This window comes from Grus americana, chromosome 6, assembly GCF_028858705.1.
Source record: "Grus americana isolate bGruAme1 chromosome 6, bGruAme1.mat, whole genome shotgun sequence".
Taxonomy (NCBI): Eukaryota; Metazoa; Chordata; class Aves; order Gruiformes; family Gruidae; genus Grus; species Grus americana.
Genome location: NC_072857.1, coordinates 20,790,471 through 20,809,629, shown reverse-complemented (window position 1 = coordinate 20,809,629; position 19,159 = coordinate 20,790,471). Strand labels below are relative to the sequence as shown.

Here is a 19,159-nt window from a genome sequence, read left to right as displayed (position 1 = left end):
ATATCTTTATTTTACTATGTACAAATGCACATTATGTTTAAAAATAAAACAGTCATTCTTTATTCAGAACTCAGCCCTACAAAATAGTAGAAAATGAGTGCCTGCTTTTTTCCCCTTTGATTATTGCTTCTGCAATATATAAATTACATTTATAGCTTTATTGAAAGGCAGAGAAAAAAAAAATTGTTATGTAAGACAAAAGGAATGTATGCGTGGATTTAGCCAGGACTATTACATTATTGGTCAATGAAAAGGCTTTTATGGTGATCTGTTTCATTTATTTTCATCCAAGGCTCTCATCTGCATTTTATAGCACCTTGAAACTGCTCTTTGGTACTCTGGATACTCTTAGGTATGAAAACTAATATGCAAGTTGAATGCCTCACCCCAGCTGTCTCTAACCACGATCCCCACAATAGCAACATTGGATTTACTGTCACCAAAGGATGCCTTACACCGGAATGCTGTACAACTGAGTGTGTCTACTTTTATCTCTTTACTTCCTTAAAAGTTTTCTATCACTTACACCTGCTCTGTCACATCAGCTAGCAGCCACCTGCATGCAGGGCTGGCTCAACAAATCTCAGCTGTGGAGGAAAATTTCATCGCACCAAAATATGTGGCTTGGGGGAGAAAAAAATGCGAGAGTTAACTAGGAATGGATCTAGATGAAAACCATGGAATTTTTAATTAGGATCCACCATCTAACTCATCATAAAAATCTCTAACATCAACACACGAAGGTTGCTGGAGAGACTGTCCCTTTCAGTAGCAACTCATATTTATATCAGCTTAAACCATTCATCACGGTTATCACAAACCCTTGGAGTGTCAGTTCTCCAGGAAAAAGATCAATTTCTATGCTTTTTAAATCCTTGCAATGGGATTCTGGACCATAACAGAACTCCAAAGTACTAAAATAGTTCGAATAATGATAATAATAGGTCAAAATACCTATTGTGTGAGCATGGACCGAGTGTTTTAGAAATCCTATTGTCACAAAAAAATACACTCTCATTTGACCTTGTTTTAAGGAATTTTTGCTCTAAAAGACTATTTTATATAAAAAATAATGTTTATACCTCAAAAAAAGTATTTGACTGGAAAGTACAGACAGCTTGCACTAACTTGTAGAGCTGCGTTTAAAGGGAGAGGAGGCGGGCGCTGTCCGTGGTGCTGAGACGCAGCTCGGCCTCCCACGGAGACCTTCTACGTCAAAAAGCCGAGACCAATATGCGTGAGTACTTTTGAGTTTACTTTGACGACTTTGTATAAATATGGAAATGCACCATGAATTAACGTAGGCCTACTATAGGCCTAAACTGATGAAGCTGATATTCTAAAGCCTACTTTAATTAAGTCACTTCTTGAATATACTTTTCACAAAACAATCATTTCATTGGAATATGTAACATTAAAATTTCGAGTATTATTTTAACCTACTTCATAAACCAAAAAAGAATTTCTATGCTATTTAACAAAACAAAGATCATTTGCATTAATAAAATCTGAAATATTAAAAGTGAGTTGACAGTATTACAACAGGTTTGGAGATTGCATGAATCTTTATTACTTATAATACTACTAATATATAATGCTTAGCTGTAGAGTAATCATTTAGTTAAAGGAGTACTGGGAAGAAACATGCATTTCAGCTCCACTATAAATACTATTTTCTTCCTCCCAGTCTCAGAGAAACTTTTATTCTTTTTTATATTCTGTAATCTTAATCTTTCTACAGTCTATCACTCCCTCAGTTTTTAATCTGTCAGTATACGACAATTACATCTTAATGATAAAGCTCATTGGCAAAGCTACCTTTACTCTTCCGTATCCTCTGTGAAGACTACAATGAAAATGAGATACGATAATATATCACATATGCCACAATAAATAAAAAACAATAAAAAATTAACTGCTGAAATTCACAGGAATTTTCTAAGTTTACATTTTCTTATAAAAACTGCATTTGTCAGCGGCACAAACTTGCCCAATTACAAGTATGTGAGAAAATAAAGAGTTCTATGAAAAATTCACAAGAGCACTGTGAAAATCAACAATTTCCATGAAATCTCTCAGAGCTGATTCTAAATCTACTAAAGCTCTCCAATGACACCTACAAACATGGTTTATTCATGGATTTATTAATCACATTAATAGTAATTAAAGAGGAATGAAAGCAAATATCCATTGAACAAATCTCATTTTCTGATTTTTTTTTTAATTTAAGTGTCTTAAAACTAGGATAGCTAGAAGAATCTTTCTGCTTATTCAACCATGCTGATAGAGCTCATTTCTACCAGAAATTTCTCTTTGCCTCTCAGAGCATGGCTAACAGTCATCTGCATAAAAAATAACCATTCTATTAAATCATGCAAAAATATTTACCCAGAAGAGATGGAGCAAAAGGTCAAACTCTAGTTTCCACAGTGCATGGGATGTTAAGCCTAAGGAGCAATGCCAGTGGCCATTCTGGCCAATAGACACTTATCTACGCCTGTCCTTTACATGCCTCAAAGAAATAGCTATTTCACATATTTAGAACTCTTACTTTTCCTTTTTGTCATTTTTATCCATAAATCTCTTAACTCTCAAACTCTCAACCTGAATCTGTAAATTGCTAAGGCAAAAGATGGGTCTGCAGAGTGAACGGGTTCATGGTTCCTTGATGTGTTATCTTATTAAAAGACATAAATTAATCTCCATCAAAAGTTATCAGCTTTTGTTATTTAGTTCTGATGAAATCATAAAGCCTATCAGTCTTGTCTTCAAAGTCCGAGAGTCACCTTTGCAAATTACTCACTGAAGTAACTCATTGAAACTGAACTTTAAGATGACTCTAAATATGAAGCATTTTTTTTTCCCTGTTCCAGAGTTACTTTAACAGAAATTATCCCGGTGACTACTAAACATCAGCAATCTTTCAATTTTATTACATTTCTTTCATATCTAAAATCATTGCATCTGAGGTGTATTAGTGTCGGCTGCCAGATTTTTACCTCTGCCTGAGAAGAAAGATAGCTTTGGAATTTAAAAGATTTCTGAACATTTTTCTATGTAATGAAAACTATTTGGTCTCAATAATTACTTTTGAAGAAGGGAATATTTTAAATCATTATAAAATCACCATAAAATTCAAAATGTTTCCAAAATGTAAAGCCAGTCATTTCTTGGCTGCCTGGGGCTAACACTAACATCACTGTTAATGACCAGTGCTGACGATAGATGTGAAAAGGAATGTGTACAATAGTTTTTGAAAGTACATATCACTTCCATCTTTGCTCTCTGAGACATTAGTATGCCTATAGTCAGAACTATTAAGGCATTAATTTGTGCTTACTTCATGATTCAGTGCACCAAACAGTTTACATGTTCTGTGTCTTTATCATTCTTGGCTAGAAACAGATCAAGGTAAAATTATTTTTCTTTAACATATTAGAGTCAGTTGTTTGAAATTGTGTGTGACCTCCCTCAGTGTAGTATATTTCCACGGTTTAATTATAAAGGTACTATTTTTAGTGCGGATAACTGCTAGGCATACTGTGAGAAGCAGAGAAACTTTCTTATGCAAAATCAACTTGGCAAGCATATGTTATTAAACAGAGCAATTCTTCTAGGCGTTCCAGCTTTTAAAGACTAGCAAATAAATAAATCATAACTTGAGGTTTGCTTAACAAAACCTCCCCTCTCTCCAAGTGATGATTACCTTTCATCTGACCAATTAAACCACATGACTCAGTAGCAATAAATGGAATGAAAACATATGAATGCAATCTCTCTGTTTATAGGTGTCCTGGGAGAACATTATTAGATTTTGTTACTAGCTCTGAGAGCACTACTTCACTTGTTGCTGAGGTATCATTTAATTAATTTGTCCACCTCTTAAAATCTGTCTATCTGAAATTGTATTTGTTCACTCTGAAACTGCTTGCTTGCATTTCATCTTTGTTTATCGGTCTTGTCATATATATATAGTAGATTCTTTTGAACATGGTCTGTGTCCTGTGAATACATAGTGCTTAAAATAATAGCTTGCTAGGCCTGGCTGGCCTCTTACACATTACAAGGAATATTAAAATACTGCTTAAGTCTTGTTCTCTACAGCATGGTTGGCTAACAAAATTAATTTATCCTATAGCCTCTTCTGAAGTCAGGAATTATTATCTCCATTCCATAGGTGAGGAACTGACATACAAACACATATTGTGTTCTGGAAGTTACACAAGAAGCTTGCAAACCTTAGATACTGAATTATTATCTGAGTCAGTGCCTGCTCCCTCTTCTAACTCTTATTACTCACATAAATATCTAGTGGCTTTCAGAATCCTTCTAAGCTGTTGGCCTGTATACCTCTAAGTTTTTAAGGTATACTATATGTCATGCAAAAAAGTATTTCCTTATGAATTAGTTGCCTTCTATGACTCTCCTGTGTTGTGCCGAAATAGACATAAAATAAGAAGTCTTATCAAGCAAGATTAACAAGATTAGAAGGAATCTTGATTCTAGCACTCAGAAATTCCTATACTTCTGTAGGGGCAGTGGATGCAGTGCCTGCTACATGCTAGAGGGCAGAAACGTCTAGCATACATATGGTGGGAAAGCTGCATCTTTCCAGTTAACCTATGGAACTTTTCACCAAGTCTCTCACTAAGTAATTAACAATGCCAAGTGAAGTTGGCTGTGAAACTCCCGCAACCAAGTAGTGTGCCAGCTAGACCCACCTCTAGCTTGAGGATCACTGGCAGAAGAAAAAATCTTTTTATTGACCAGGTATTTTATTATTGTCTGCTGCTAATTATCTTGAGCCTAGTTGCCTATGGTATTGGCCACTGTTGGACCACTAGACTAAACAGGTATCAGTCTCCCATGATGATCTTACTGATTCAAAACACAGATACGCAAGAGCCCTACTCTTTCTAAATATATACACAAAGTGTGTGTATATGTACTGTGTATATAATGTGAATGCTTTAAGACATCTCTAAGCCGTAATTGTGTGCATTTTGTTCAGCTCACAACAATTTTGTAATTGTGATTGTAGCTCATCTGAATGACAGAAGAGTTGTAACTAGAGGTCAATATTTTGGAAACACTTAGGCATATATGGAAGGTGGTTGGGGTGGTTTATGCTTTGAGACTTATTTTTAATTCATTTTTACTAAAACAATGGAATTATTGGGACTGAGGCCATTTGGGTATGGCCTTTTTCTACAAGAACAGGAGAGGTCTAACTATTATTTAGAAACATTAATGTTAAAATGATTTTGTATTATTTTGGAAGCTACAACCATTAAAGTACAGATTGCTGATCACATATCTTTATTATGATATTATTATGAATGCCTTAAAGCAGGTAATTTTTCAGATAGTATGCTCTATGGGCTGTTAAAGTATTTTAGCTGTCAAAGGCTTAAGTTACTATGAAGTCCTTATACTTTTAAGTGATCCTATACAAACAGAACATTATGTTATTATGGATGATACAGCAAGGACGTGGAGTTGAGGCATATCCTCAGGCTCCTCTTTATACCAAGCAGTTCTGCAGTTCTGTTCTGTAACATTTGACTACTTGCCACATTTTGTATTTTCTTTCCCAGTTTTGAAATTCCACATGTGCAACCTAATAGTTTTTGAATAAAAGGAAACTATTGAAACTCCTTTGCAAGCCTACCACTGATCTTCCTTAAATGTTAGACCAGATTCTTCCACTGAAGTTAAGTGTATTGCCTTCACTAAATTTTGCTTACCCTTCTAAGTGGCAGTCAAATAAAAATAGATTCTCAAATTAAAGTGCAGATGATTAGCTGCAAAGCCACTATGGCAGGTCCATGGCTTGTAAATATGCATTGCTAACTCTGGTACAAAATTTATTTAAAGTAGTTTTTTTGAATCTGCACTCTAGAGACAAAAAGGAGAAAAAAGAAAGAAACCAAAGGTGGAAAAATATGTTTATACAGTTATATCAGCCAGTCCTGAACTTGAATAAAACTCAGATCTATCACACTTCGCTAAATATTGCAATTTAGGTCATTTCCAAAGGCTAATATAGGTAAGTAGTTGAAGGAATGGATATGACAGCATGTCATATATTTTGGTGCTTTTAAGTACATGTTAATTTGACAAATTATGAGTAATGTATAGTGTCCACTATAGTGTAATGTATAGTGCCTGAGAATTACTGTCCAAAAATAATGGTATTAATCAAACAAATTATTTGATGTTAAAACAAGCTGATGAGTGCATTGCTGAGAAGTTACATGTGAGCTATGTACAGGGCTTGTCCTCACACAGGGGCTGTATTCATTCATCTAATACTTCCAAATTATTTTTTTCTTTTCAGCTAAGATACTTCAATATGTCTGTTTCAGTTGTTTAGTTAAAAGTGACTGAATAGCTTTGTATTTATTCACTCATTACTGAGAGAATAACTGCACCTGGGGCAGGATTCCCAGACAAACAGATTATTTAGAAATGTCAGGGCTTTTCAAGTTATATTTTTAAATGTGATTTCTGAAATGAACTTTCAGTGATGATTCATTAAAAGTTGCACTAATAATTTAAATTGAAACAAGTGCCAGGCTGGTGTTCTTATAAATTACTTTTGTCAAAGCAGTCTATTTGTTGTTGTCTTTTAAATGACCACTTCTCATTTTCAGATCTGGCAGTCAAATGTTCAGTGGGATCTAGTAAGGCAAAGGAAAAGAGGGAGAGAGATTTTGTATACATAGTATGTACACATTTGATATACATATTATTGCATATATACATTTTATATAGATTTGTGATGCAAGATAATTTTTTTAAATTAAATCTTCATGTTTAAAAATTCAGGTGTGTAAGGTTGTATTTATAGTATAAATGCCTATTCATGCATATTGCATAGTTATGTGCTTCTGCACTGTTGTTCTACTGATAGCTTAAAAAAGTGCTAAGGAATTCTTAAGAACATGAATCAAACTTCATTTCAATAAATCAAAGACTCTGTTTTTGATGAATTTGAACCACTCTACTGGCAATCCTGTACATTGATTAAAGAAGAATATGAGCTCTATATAAGCTATATTCATAAATGAACATTTACCATGACTTTGTGTGGCATGATCATTTCTAGAAACAAAACTTTTCTTTTCCGTTTTTTTTTTTTTTTTTAGTATGAGGGTTGATAATTGAACTGTTTAAATCAGGGATGCAACATTTCTTTACTATCAGACCTATGCCTAGGAGAAAGCTGTCTTGGTATAGATGAATACATAACATATAGTCATTGTGCCGACCAGTACATGACAGAAGATTGCAATCAGTGTAAGGGCACTACCACAAAAAAAAGCAAGACTGGGGGTTCTCTAGTAATATGACATTAATCTAACCATCTTTTGGAACATCAGCACACAAAAATTAGTTATTAAGAATATGCTGTTATAAAACTTATTAGAGAATCAAATCTCTGAACTAGGTCAGTTCAAAACAGTTTTTATACACCCTTTTCTGTTGGAATTACACTGCTGATATTAAGGACTACATTTCTTTTTTTTAATGAGGTTGAAATAGTTTGTTATATAGATTAGAATTTCTTTATTTTTCCAGGAGAAACAGATTCAACATGTATAACCCACCCTTAACTAGGAAGTTACTAGGTGATGATTGCATTTGGACTATGACATAAAGGTTTTCTAAATAAAACTTCCAAAAACCACTGAGAAAAATTTTTAAGATTAAAAATAATAAATAAAAGAAATGCAACATGTAAGCAAATGAAAGTCCTATCCAAGGACTGGTTTGATTTTCAAAACACAATAAGGTTGCAAAACAATGTTCCTAAGCAGTTTTAAATCAAGACACCTGCTTCTGTTCATTCATAGGTTTGCTAAATTAATATAATCGTATGAAAGCAAACCCAATGCTTTAGAGACAGTGAACATTCTTACCAAAAATACACTCCTCCTCAACTTCTGAAAGTTTGAAAATATAAGTATTAAAATCAAAGGGAGAACAAATATTTTTTTTTTCCCTTATAAAATAATGCTATATGTTCACACCCTTAAAGTCTCTTTGGAATAAAAGCGGGGATTGGCTTGAACAGTGTGATCAGGAGTGTCCCTGTGTGCCCCAGTTTTACAAAAACAAACAAGGAAAGTAATGCAGCTGCATTTGCAAGCTGGGGGAACATCTCTTTCACTTTATATACAGAGATTATTTGGTACATACAGAATACATACATCCTCTGAAAATGTATTTCTGTTTGCTGCTCTTAGCCAAATCAGGAAATTGGTATTTATATTCATCAAGCAGGCAGCAAGCTTAACTGAAATCAACAGGACTACTCACAAATTGACACAACTGCCTAAGGATTGTGGTTTAAGTATGCTAATTTAAATAGGGATATCTGTAGTAGAGATAAGGGTCATCAGTTGTAGGCAGCTGTCACCACAACTGCTGCTTTGTGTAGCTGTGATTTGGTAGTGGCCGTCAGGCTGGATACATGCTGGCTGCCCTGGAGTCCTCGCTTCCAAAACAAACTGTGTGACCAGTGGGACAGAGGATGGGGCTATCTTTAGCCACTACTGAAGAGGTACTTAAAGAAAATACAGGAGCTACCAGAGAGCAAAATTGTCTCTTTTTTCGTGTTTTGTGGAATAACGTTTGTTGATTAAATGTTCATGACTGAACAAAGCTGGTAGCTTGATTTTAAGTTAGCTGGGAACTGCAGTGGTCTCTAACCCAAGGCTACGAGTCAATATATTGCACACACTTGCTGACATTGCTCAGCGTTTCTATGTCTTGCTTCCACAGACACAATACTTCTCAAACTGACATTGCAGGACAAAATAATATGTTGCCTGAAGCACACTACTCACTCAATATGGTTGCCTGTGGACCAGACAATGTTTGAGCCGCTGCTCTCATAATTCTTCCCAGGATGACCAGAGGAATCCTAGGTGAGCAGATGTAAATCTGCACATGCCCAGGAATCCTGTCTAAGGGAAAGACTTTGAGCTATACTTTTTATATAAGCATAGCAGATTTTATGCACATAGAAGAAATTAACATTATGCCAAAAATACATGGTAGTATTTAATGAATAAGACAGTATCAGGATCATCAGCAAGTTCAGCATACACCAGTTAAGGGTGCATGCAGTCAGTGTCTGTGCTCTCTTATTTACACATTCCTCTCTTCCCAAGGATTTTTAAAGGAAACAGCACATTTAAAACTAAATGCTCTGCTGAATGTATATTGACAACTGTTTTAAAATTGAACTATTTTAAGAAAAAGCCTTTAAAAGGGTTATTCAATAATCAGTGTGGTTTTGCTGGTCTGTTGTGCTTCTTGCCTGGAGGTACTTACTACACAGGAGCTGTTTGAAGTGTAGGTCAGAATAAACTGGGATAAAGATGCCTCATAAGCTGATGCTTTGTACGTATTCAACGTATTCATTATCTTTACCAGTAGGTGGAGCTGCCACGTTAGGTGCTGCATTTTTTTCACTTCTCCCCCTCCATTCCCCCACCCTTCACCCCCCCTCTCCTAATAAGCTGTTTTCTGATATATGTTGGGTACCATAGAGTGAGACTGAGAACAGGAAGCGGAGGCAGAATCAGAGAGGATTCTGGAAAGGTCTCTGTGTTTTCTTTTCCACTGAGAATACAGAAATTATAATTAATTAGTAAAGCTTTGTGGATGGAAATCTGGACTATTTCAGGAGGAGACATATATTATCGTATTATTTTTGGATGCTGGGCTTTGCAGTGATTTGTCATTCTCTTTCAATCAGGTAAGCTGGCAAAACATTTAATTGTACCCATAATAAATCTTACCAATATGATCTTTTCCACATTTCAGAATCGGATTTTACCCTCTGGTTTGCTGTTAAGGGACAGTCAAAGATGGAATGGGGAATTCAAAGCCATTTTGTACCGACTGATTGTGATGATGGTGTGATTTTTTCATTTTAACCTTGTTAAATCTGATATCTGGCCTCTTACTCTTAATGTGATATTGTGATGCAGTAGTCTTACTTGCAAAATCAGATCATTTTATAATCAAGGTATACTAAATTAATTCCCAGCATTTTATAGAAGTGACCTTGTTTCCTAAGAAGAAAAATCTGCTGATTTTCAGGCTCAGGAACACCAGGTCTCATAAGATTCTGAGCATCTCAGATTCTGATGATCCAGGAATAAAATCTATATGGTTTGCTACTGCTATTTTCACTATATATATATATATTTATGGTATTTGAACAAACTCCCTTATTAGCTAGGTTTTGTAAAAGATATGTAAGGGAATATTTTCTTTCTGTGCCATTTTTTGCACGGTTGTGTGTCTGTGTATGAGAGAATGGGCTCACCAACTGTTAATTAACCAGAGGTCCACACCAACGATACAGTTCACATTTTGTCTGTAACATTACTGTCTAGATTAATATATGCTTCTTAATAGGACTGTTTGAAGAAATCAGCACAAGAATTATTATATATCATGTTATTCTCCATTTATCTGTTGTCCCATTCATTGTTATCAGTAATAATTAAAGCAGTCAGTTATTAAAGGTAAAAGGAAAATATCTATTGAAGATCACATTGGTATGTGAATTATTTTTTCAGTAGTGGTTCTACAGACACATGTTCACATCAAAACTATGTATGTTATCATAGTATTAATTTGGAAGTTATTTCCAAGAGAAAACCGTAGAAATAAAAAAATGCCAAAAAATGTACAACAGAATAAGGAGCCCACGGTTTAAAAATTACCATCTCAATTCATATGAGAAAAAGCAAGCAGGATTGGGTCTCAGGTGGTACTCAGAGCAGCAAGTGAGGCCCATACCTGAAGTGGTGATATGAAAGAATGAAGTTTTTAATTTGTATTTTTTATGTTGCCAAATCAATGTGCCTGTGGCATCCTTGTGTAACTTGAAAATAAATAAATAATAATAATGATGATGATGTTTGTTTTAAAAACATATCATGTTTGTGCTTTCGCAATTGATTTATCAAGAAAACAGTTTCAGAACAAGACTTTTTAACTCTTAACAGTTTAATTTTTGCTCTCTTACACATCTCCATTTTGGGAGGAAAGATTACTAAAGACTAGAAGGTGAACTGCTGCAGTAATTTGAAGCTTCATAGCACCTGTTAAACAGATACGTTGTTTATTAGGCCATGATATTTATAGAAATTATGCTTGTCTTGTTAGCTTATGATTTTTCCCTCTAATGAGCAGAAGTTAAGGGCCCACACTGATTTTCGTAGCTGTTCCAATTAAGCTTGGTATTGTAAAGTTCTGTTTAGATAATACTAGATGCTAGCAGAGGTGGAGACTTTCACATTTTCATTAGAGAACATGAAACCATTCCCCTGCGCCCTCTCAGACTCCGTCAGAGTGGGAATTTGGTCACTTCCCTTCATTATCGGGTAACTTGGAGTGGGGAGGGATCAAAGGAAAGGAGAAAGTATAGAAAGTATGGGGGTTTTAATCAATATGCTGGTGACACATTTTGTGTTTTCACCTCTTTTTCTTCGTCAGATAGCATTAGATGAGTTAACTTGTACCTTATGAAGATGAGGCATGGACATAAATTTATTTGCCCTCAGAAGACTAAGGATTTTAGAAGCAAAAAAGGATGGTGGGATGTAAGATGGAACTTTCTGACTGATGGTATCCATTTTCTTCTGCTACTGATGTTCTCAGCCCTGTATAATTTGCTATGTGTGTGCTATGTATTAATTACATTGCTGGAGTCCTACAACTTTTGATGGATCAGATAATAACAGATACTAAGAGAGTTCTTTGTACAAGGCAAGCAAGTTGTGACCTTGTTCTCTAAAGTGCAAATCCTGGCCCTTTTTACCCATATGCTGTTCTTGCCATAAGGTGACAAATTAAAAAATTGCTTCAACTCTGCTTGAGTTAAACTTAAGGGAAAATAAATGCAAGTTTCTGATATTTGGTACTTTATTTGTTAAGATTATCTATTTGTTGAACTCCGAAAATGACTATTGAAAATAAGTTTCAGGAAGTTAAAGTTACTCTGTTTTTATCAGAAAATTTCAAAACTTTCAAAAGTCTAATTAGCTTACTTGCCACTCAGTGTAACTCTTCTATATTATTTTACCTTATAGATGTTAATCAGTAATATATACTGTTGCCATTTGCAGGGAATATTGTTTTTTAATCTTCACTTGAATAAAGGAAAGGTTTAAAATATGATAATAAAATTGATGCTTACTAGTTCAGACTGCTTACAGAACAAAGGTACACACTATAAGCCGTGGCTTCCGTGAGCCCATCAAACCAAGTGCCAACCACCATAATATCCATCTATAGGAAACTGCATCCTCTTCAGTGGAGAGCTGCTGTTACTCATTACAGCTACCACTCCTGATTAAAAGCTCTGAAGCACATTGCCAATGGCATCTCTCTCTAAATTTGGTATTGACTGCCTTCCCATAGGACCTTGATATGGGAGCCGGCATCTTACAATCAGTTCATCTGCTTTCATCAAGATTTTCTTTATGGGCAACTGGAAACCCTAGCATATTATTGTGATAGTGTTATTGCTTTATTTTCCTTCTCTTATGATGAGGTAAAGCAGAGCAGCTCAGACAGGAACCGTATTACTTCAAAATAGAAATACAGAGTAGGAGCACCATATGCTCCTGAGTAACCATAATGTGTGCATACTATCACTGTAATCCTAAACAGGAGTAAGCAAGTTAAATTCTAGGTCACAAAAGTATCTGATCTCTCATTTGTTCCTTACCCATCCCAAAATTATTTCTTTCCATTTAAAAAAAAACAAAATGAAAAAAACCCATAACAAAACCAACAAAAAAACCCCAAACAAAAAGCACAGCCAGCCCACCCGAAAACTCATTGCAAGTTGTTGCTAAACTTTGAAGTGGTCACCAACCTTGGTAAGGTCTTCCTACAAAAAATTACTGTTCACTTACTCTACCAACTAAAACAGATCATGGAATATGGTTTGCAGAAAAAAAATGCAACTAAAATCCTAACATTTAATTAAAGAGATTAAGATTTTATAAGGCTCTTTCACATGTAAAAACATGTTTCACATGTAAGGAAAAGGTTATTTATGAGCAGATTAATTATTTGTCTAGTTGTTTATTCTTTATGGTTATTGATCTCTTCTTAATGAGCAGTTTGCTTAGACAAGTGTAATCACAGAGCTACCATGTGCACAGGTCCCTTTTTCAACCTGGAATTGTTTTTCCTGCTGCTTCTCTGGATTCCTGACTTGATCCATCAACTTGCTGGATGTCATATCTACTTATCAAATGATCATGTTTTGAATATGGATATATTGATTGTGTAGTCCATATGCAGTGAGTCTGGCACATCCCAGGTATATTGATTGCATACAATGCTGTACTGTTGAGCTACCTGCTCAGCAAAGCTGATGTGTTTCATGTGTTAAAGTTACTACGTATGTATAGATCAGCTGAACAGCACATACAGCTGACTCCCTATACCTGCATTGCATCAGGCACATCCTCAGATCTCTTTGCAGGATTTCCTGAATGAAGGTAGGAGGGACACTAGTAAATCTGAAAGGATATCACAGATGCCAATATGGAAAATGCCTTGGAAGGGTCTCAGTACTACTGGCTCTGTGATCCCCTTTACTATACTCCAGTATAACCACTTAACAGGAAGATCTTTGGATAGAGATACATAGTAGACAATTTCCATTTATAGATGATTTATGCTTAAATTAGACATTGCTTATTTAATATTAGGTCCTCCTTTTTGATATGAGAGGGGAGCAATGTTTCTAGTTTTTTAGCATAATTTATTTTAAGAACAATGTGAAGTAAGAACCTTCCTTTTCTATGTGTGTGTGAAATTCGGGGCTAGCACAAATTGTTGCATTTTCTGCTTAACCATAAAGTATTATTATGTATGATTATATATAGGTTTCTAAGAAGTTACAAGTTTTTATTCAAAATCGCTACAGAAATGCAGGTGAAGAATTAAAACGAGCAAGGAATAAAAGGAAATTAACTGTTCACAGGAAAAAATAGTTCCTTTTATACAGGTCAACATATCACTATGAGGCCTGGCTACTGTACTCATTGAGAAAAACAACTGCCATCATTTCTCATAAATAATATGTCATTCGTCTGGTAGTCCTGGGATAGGAGTAGGGCTTTCGTGAGCCCATGTAGCCTGAATTTGGGCCCACATGCCCCAAATTCTTGCCTACATTGGTTCAAGTATCCTGAAAAGTCTGCCCTTTGTTATGTGCTATTGTACTATCTTTTAATATTTGGACATACTGAGGAATTCCAAATTTATGTTGGTTAAAAGTATATTCTCAGAAAACCAAAGTTCTTGGTCTAATTTTAAATGTCCAAATAAGAAGTTTTCAGATGTTAAAATGAATGCAGTTTCTTAGCAACAATTCTCACTGTCTTCTCAAAAGCCAGTCACAAAGTACAACTGTGTAACCGTACAAGACTTTGATACAAGAATATTTTAATCCCTTTTTATTCATATTTGAAATATATGTGTGGCAATCTTGGAAATGTGAATGTCCCACCTAAAACCACAGGATTATTTTTTTTTCTCAGATGCAATTAACATGATACCAATTTGATTTCCTTGAGCACTGAGATTTCTCTACAGTTACTAGTGTTAAGAGCATTTACTTTTGAATGGATATGTGATTGTGCAGTGGTTAAGTAATAAGGATCAAGCTGGTAGACTACAAAATTAGGACATTAAGTCATAGGAATAAAAAAGCTCTATACATTTTATAAAAGTTCACCTAACTTTACAGTCAAAGATATTTTTAACCACAGATAAATTGTTCATATTTGAACAGATATTTGAGTGTGTTCTCCATTGAAAAGCACTCTTTAGATGAAAAGAATTCCCTAAATCTAAGCTGTGTCCAAAAATCCAAGTTTCTTGTGATAACTTTTATGTTACACAAAGAGAGTAAGCACTTTTAATTTATGAGGGTAGGCATATGCCTAACTTGGACTCTTGCACCCTATCAAGGAGCAAAGCAAATTCCATTAATCATAAACAGCTTTGATATATTTTTTAAATTGTTTCACTTTATTTTAACTTAAAGCCCAAACATCTGTAACACTTGTGTACAACAAATGAAAGCAAAAGTGCTAGGGTTTACAGTAAGAAAGACAATCTATTTGTAATGGTTTGTAGGTCTAAGTGAAATAAACTTGATGACAGAAATAAGTAGTTAATCTCAAAGGGGCCCAAGAGTCCAAGGTCAGATTGAACTGAAGGAATAGAGAGGGCAATTCTAATGTTTACTTTCATTCAGATGAAATGTCCGAAGAAAAGCTTGTCACTGATATTTAAGACCAAAATGTTCATATGAAAAAGTCTGACCTGAGACAGAAGTTCAGACCAAAAGCAATATAAAAAAAAATTCAACCTGCATTAGGAAGGAATTTCTTCCTACCAAGTGAAGCTGTAACTGAGTATTAAAGGAGTCCTCCTGAAAGGTTTTTACTAACACTAGTTTAAGTTGCTCACCATGTATTTCCTATGTATCAAGTTGCTTTAGTTTGTTTTATAACAGGAAGAATACTAGAATTCTAGTAGCTACTATAACACTAGCTATCATTCTGTAATGTATATTACTTAAAGCTAAAGGCCTCTAATTAGTACAATATTTAGTTAATATACTTAAATTTCAAGACACCTTTTAAAGAGGTGGTCGAACTTGTATCTCATAGCCTGTGTTCATTTCAATTTATTACACACAAGTAATGACTAGATCAAAATCTTACTTCCATAATCCATCTGGAAAACATTCCAAACTTAGGGCTTGGTTAAGTTTTATTGGGCACTTCCATGATGCCTGAATGAACGCCTTGAAAAAATCCATGTACATTTTTCATAGGCTGTGTTAAACCACAGGCATAAAGCACTCTATTTTCATGTTGACTTTCTGTGCATTTTCCTCCTTGTGTAGTAATGATCACATTCAGCCCCGAATTGTGTGTAAGCCTCTCAGCCAGAAGTTCCAATTTTTTTCCCTTTCAGTTTCCTAGACAACTGTCGAAGTCTAAATACAATCCATTAATCTTGTGCTGTACAAAGTTTATTCTGTCATATTTTGTATTGATTAGTTTCTGGGGCTCAGCAAGACTAGGAAAGCAAGTGTTCCAGCTGCACAGTTCTTAATGATTCAGTTAATTTTCTGAGTTTAGTTTGTTATTTCTTTTCAGGTTCATAAGCAATGTTTTGTATGGCAAATGCATTTTCATAAGTTTCCACAGAAAAATAGAAAAAGATTAGTTCCTCGACACACATTAAAGATGATTTCCTCAACATTTTGCAAACTGGCAAATATTTTAAGAACTGGATAGAAGTTAGACCCCCTCTCTTGAAAATAAATATCATATGAATGCTTCATATTACCAATTAGTCTTTTATTAGGAAGCTATAGTATCCCTTTCATATTATTTTAAAGCCTGCAAGCAACAGCCCACACTTACACATTTTGCTTATTTGCACTGTATCTGACCATGAGATCAGATTTCAGCCACAATGCTACTTCAGGGACAGGATCCAGATGCACCCAACAGGCAAAGAGATGGGGAAATCCCCTACATACCTCCAGGGAAATCTGCATTCAGTGGAAAATAAGCATTGGTGGATAAGTATCATTGGTGGCAGTATCAGAGTCATGATCCCCTGAGGGTAGTACTGGAGACACAGCTTTCAGATGTCTTCAGTGGAGCCTCTCCAGTAGTGACTCACCACAGTAAGATGTGCTGAATCAGTGCCTTACTCAAAATGACCAGGATATTAAAAGAGTTTGCTTTCTCAGAATCGACTTTATGTTACATTTATGTTACAGGCAATCGTTGGAATGATTTTATGTTACGTTATTAAACAAATACAAGCCCTAATTGTGGTACCACTTACTGCATCTTTGGGAAAATGTAATTCTAGATTAATAGTAACTAGTACTAGGTAAATTCTAGGTTAGTTTTTGAAATATATTTTATGTAGTAGTACTTGGGGATCTTCTATCTTTATAGAATGGAGAAGCAGTGGTCTAGTAGAAAGCTTTCACTTTCTGTTTTCTTACTTTCTGTGTTCTCTTTGACCCAATCTGTGTCTGCACAGATTTTCTTTATTTCATCTACAGAGTTTCTACTGTGACTGCTCATTCTCACTACATTTGGAGAAGAGTATTATTAAGGGCTGCTTTGGCAAGACTAGAGACCCAAAAGAGAGGGATGTCTTCTTTTTCTTTTCTTCTCTAGGAATAAAACCAAAGTAACAACAATATAAAAAGTATGAAAAGAGCCAGAAATATATCTAGTTCAAAATAGAATAAATGTCTCAAAGACATTTCATCTCAATCTCAATGGCTGAAGACTAAAGTTTGCACGCTGTAAGTAGACTCTTTAAATTTAATGAACCAGATACTCAGATTATTAAAGCTTTAAAGACTGAGGAAGCTATAGCCAAACTTTGATCAGCCCTTGTAATGATGCAATCTTTAAATTGAAGAACCTGGAGAAGAAATTGTCTTTTTCTGGTATTGCCTTGCTTGAGATGGAAGAAAAATTTTGTCTCACAAAGAAAAACACTTATACTAACATTCTTTAAGATAAATAGCATGAAGAACTATCCATATTTGCATGCAAATATAGACTGAATTAACTTCTATTCCTGGTTAAAGACAGTGAATCCAGTGGGGAGTAATGATACACTGTGCAGTTCCCTAAGTGACAGATGAGAACATTCCTGTTAGCCTGGGCACAGTTATCCTGGCTCTACTAAAGACTGCACTAGTCAGGCAGTAATCTCAACAAGCCCCATTTTTCCCTTTTAGTTAAATCATGCAGGTAAAAGAACAAATGGAAATTTTGAAACTCGTATCACTTAAAGAATATTCTTAAATGCACTTTTGGTCTGTGTTAGGTTTTGCGGACTAACTTGTGTTCCATCCTGCTTTTCCTACGTCTCTTTGCTTTTAGGTTGAAAAAATGTGTCTATGCGAATATGTAGACTTATCTTTGTCTACCACAATTAACTTTGAGAAGCTTTGGACACAGGAACAAAGAATGAGAGAATCTTGAAGAAACTTCAGTCTTGAAGAATCTTCAGCTCGCAAGGAGAAACTTTTCTCACCAATTGTATTTTCTGCTAGAAATGCAGCCTTTTTGTTTTCATGATAGCAAAAGATCCAGTGGCTAAATTCTGAAATTTGGCATTTCTTAGAAAAATAAAGGTAAGACTATCTTTTTTTCTTGGCCAGAAATATTTCACTTCATAAGATGGCCATTTGATATAGCACTATATATCTTCACTAAAATATCAGGGGGAAAATGAAACTAACATCTTTAATGAGGTCTAGCTGTAGAAATTTGTGTTACCTGTATTGTAGCTATTTTCCATTAGAATGTAAGGATCTTTAACATTGGAAGGCATTTGCAAAATATTAAGTACTGTATTCCAACTAGGTTGATGGGCTAAGAAAGAGACCCTTCCTCTTCCTCTTAAATTGCATATAGTTTTCATTTGACCTTCTTCAGCTTTCTCCAATACTTCAAGTATTCACACTTGATTTCTTAACACCTTCTCAGAGGCAACTTATGGTGTTAAAGAAAATATAAGGTAGGCCTGCATTTGAAGAATTCCTAGAAGTTTTGGTCAATTTTTAGAAATAAATAGGTAAAACTATTTATTTTGGAGGTTCTACAACTTATCGGTATGTATCTGAGGAATCCAGGTTCATTTCTTTACATAACCTATCTATTTTTGATTAGTCCAGTTTAGTAGGTACAGCATATGCTGGCCTTGATGTAAAGAATCTTAATCCACTATTTCCACTCCTAGGCAGGAGGAGAGAAGAAACAGGAACAAAATTTTCAAGTGAATGTTGCAGTGAGGTAGAGAGGGAAGAAAAGAGAGGAATGTGGAAAGGCAGTGGGCACAAACAGGCAAATAAGCGGGGGGAAAGACTGTCCATAGAAATGTCTTGATGAGAACGAGCAGTGTCCAAAAATATCCTCCCAAGAAGCAGCTTCTGGATCTTTCAGACAGGTCTGAGATCGCTTTTTAGTCTCTAATCTAATCTGAGTGTTTTCCCATCTGCCTAGTCTTTCAGCAGTCAGATTGAGCCTCATGTATTACATTC

General features: G+C 35.1%; 1 protein-coding gene across 9 annotated transcripts in view; it reads left to right on the top strand.

The window, feature by feature from the left end:
• The first annotated feature begins 9,570 nt into the window (after positions 1-9,570).
• Positions 9,571-19,159, top strand: part of LOC129208141 (sodium channel protein type 2 subunit alpha-like) — a 75,799-nt gene continuing 66,210 nt past the window's right edge. For 3 of the 9 annotated variants that reach the window (XM_054830393.1, XM_054830384.1, XM_054830386.1), the window contains exons 1-3: positions 9,571-9,772; positions 17,137-17,407; positions 17,997-18,250. The gene's annotated coding sequence lies outside the window, so the exon portion shown is untranslated. Of the gene's footprint in view, positions 9,773-11,526; positions 11,659-17,136; positions 17,408-17,996; positions 18,251-19,159 lie in introns of all 9 variants that reach the window. The other 6 variants (XM_054830392.1, XM_054830391.1, XM_054830388.1 and 3 more) reach the window with 5 other exon arrangements.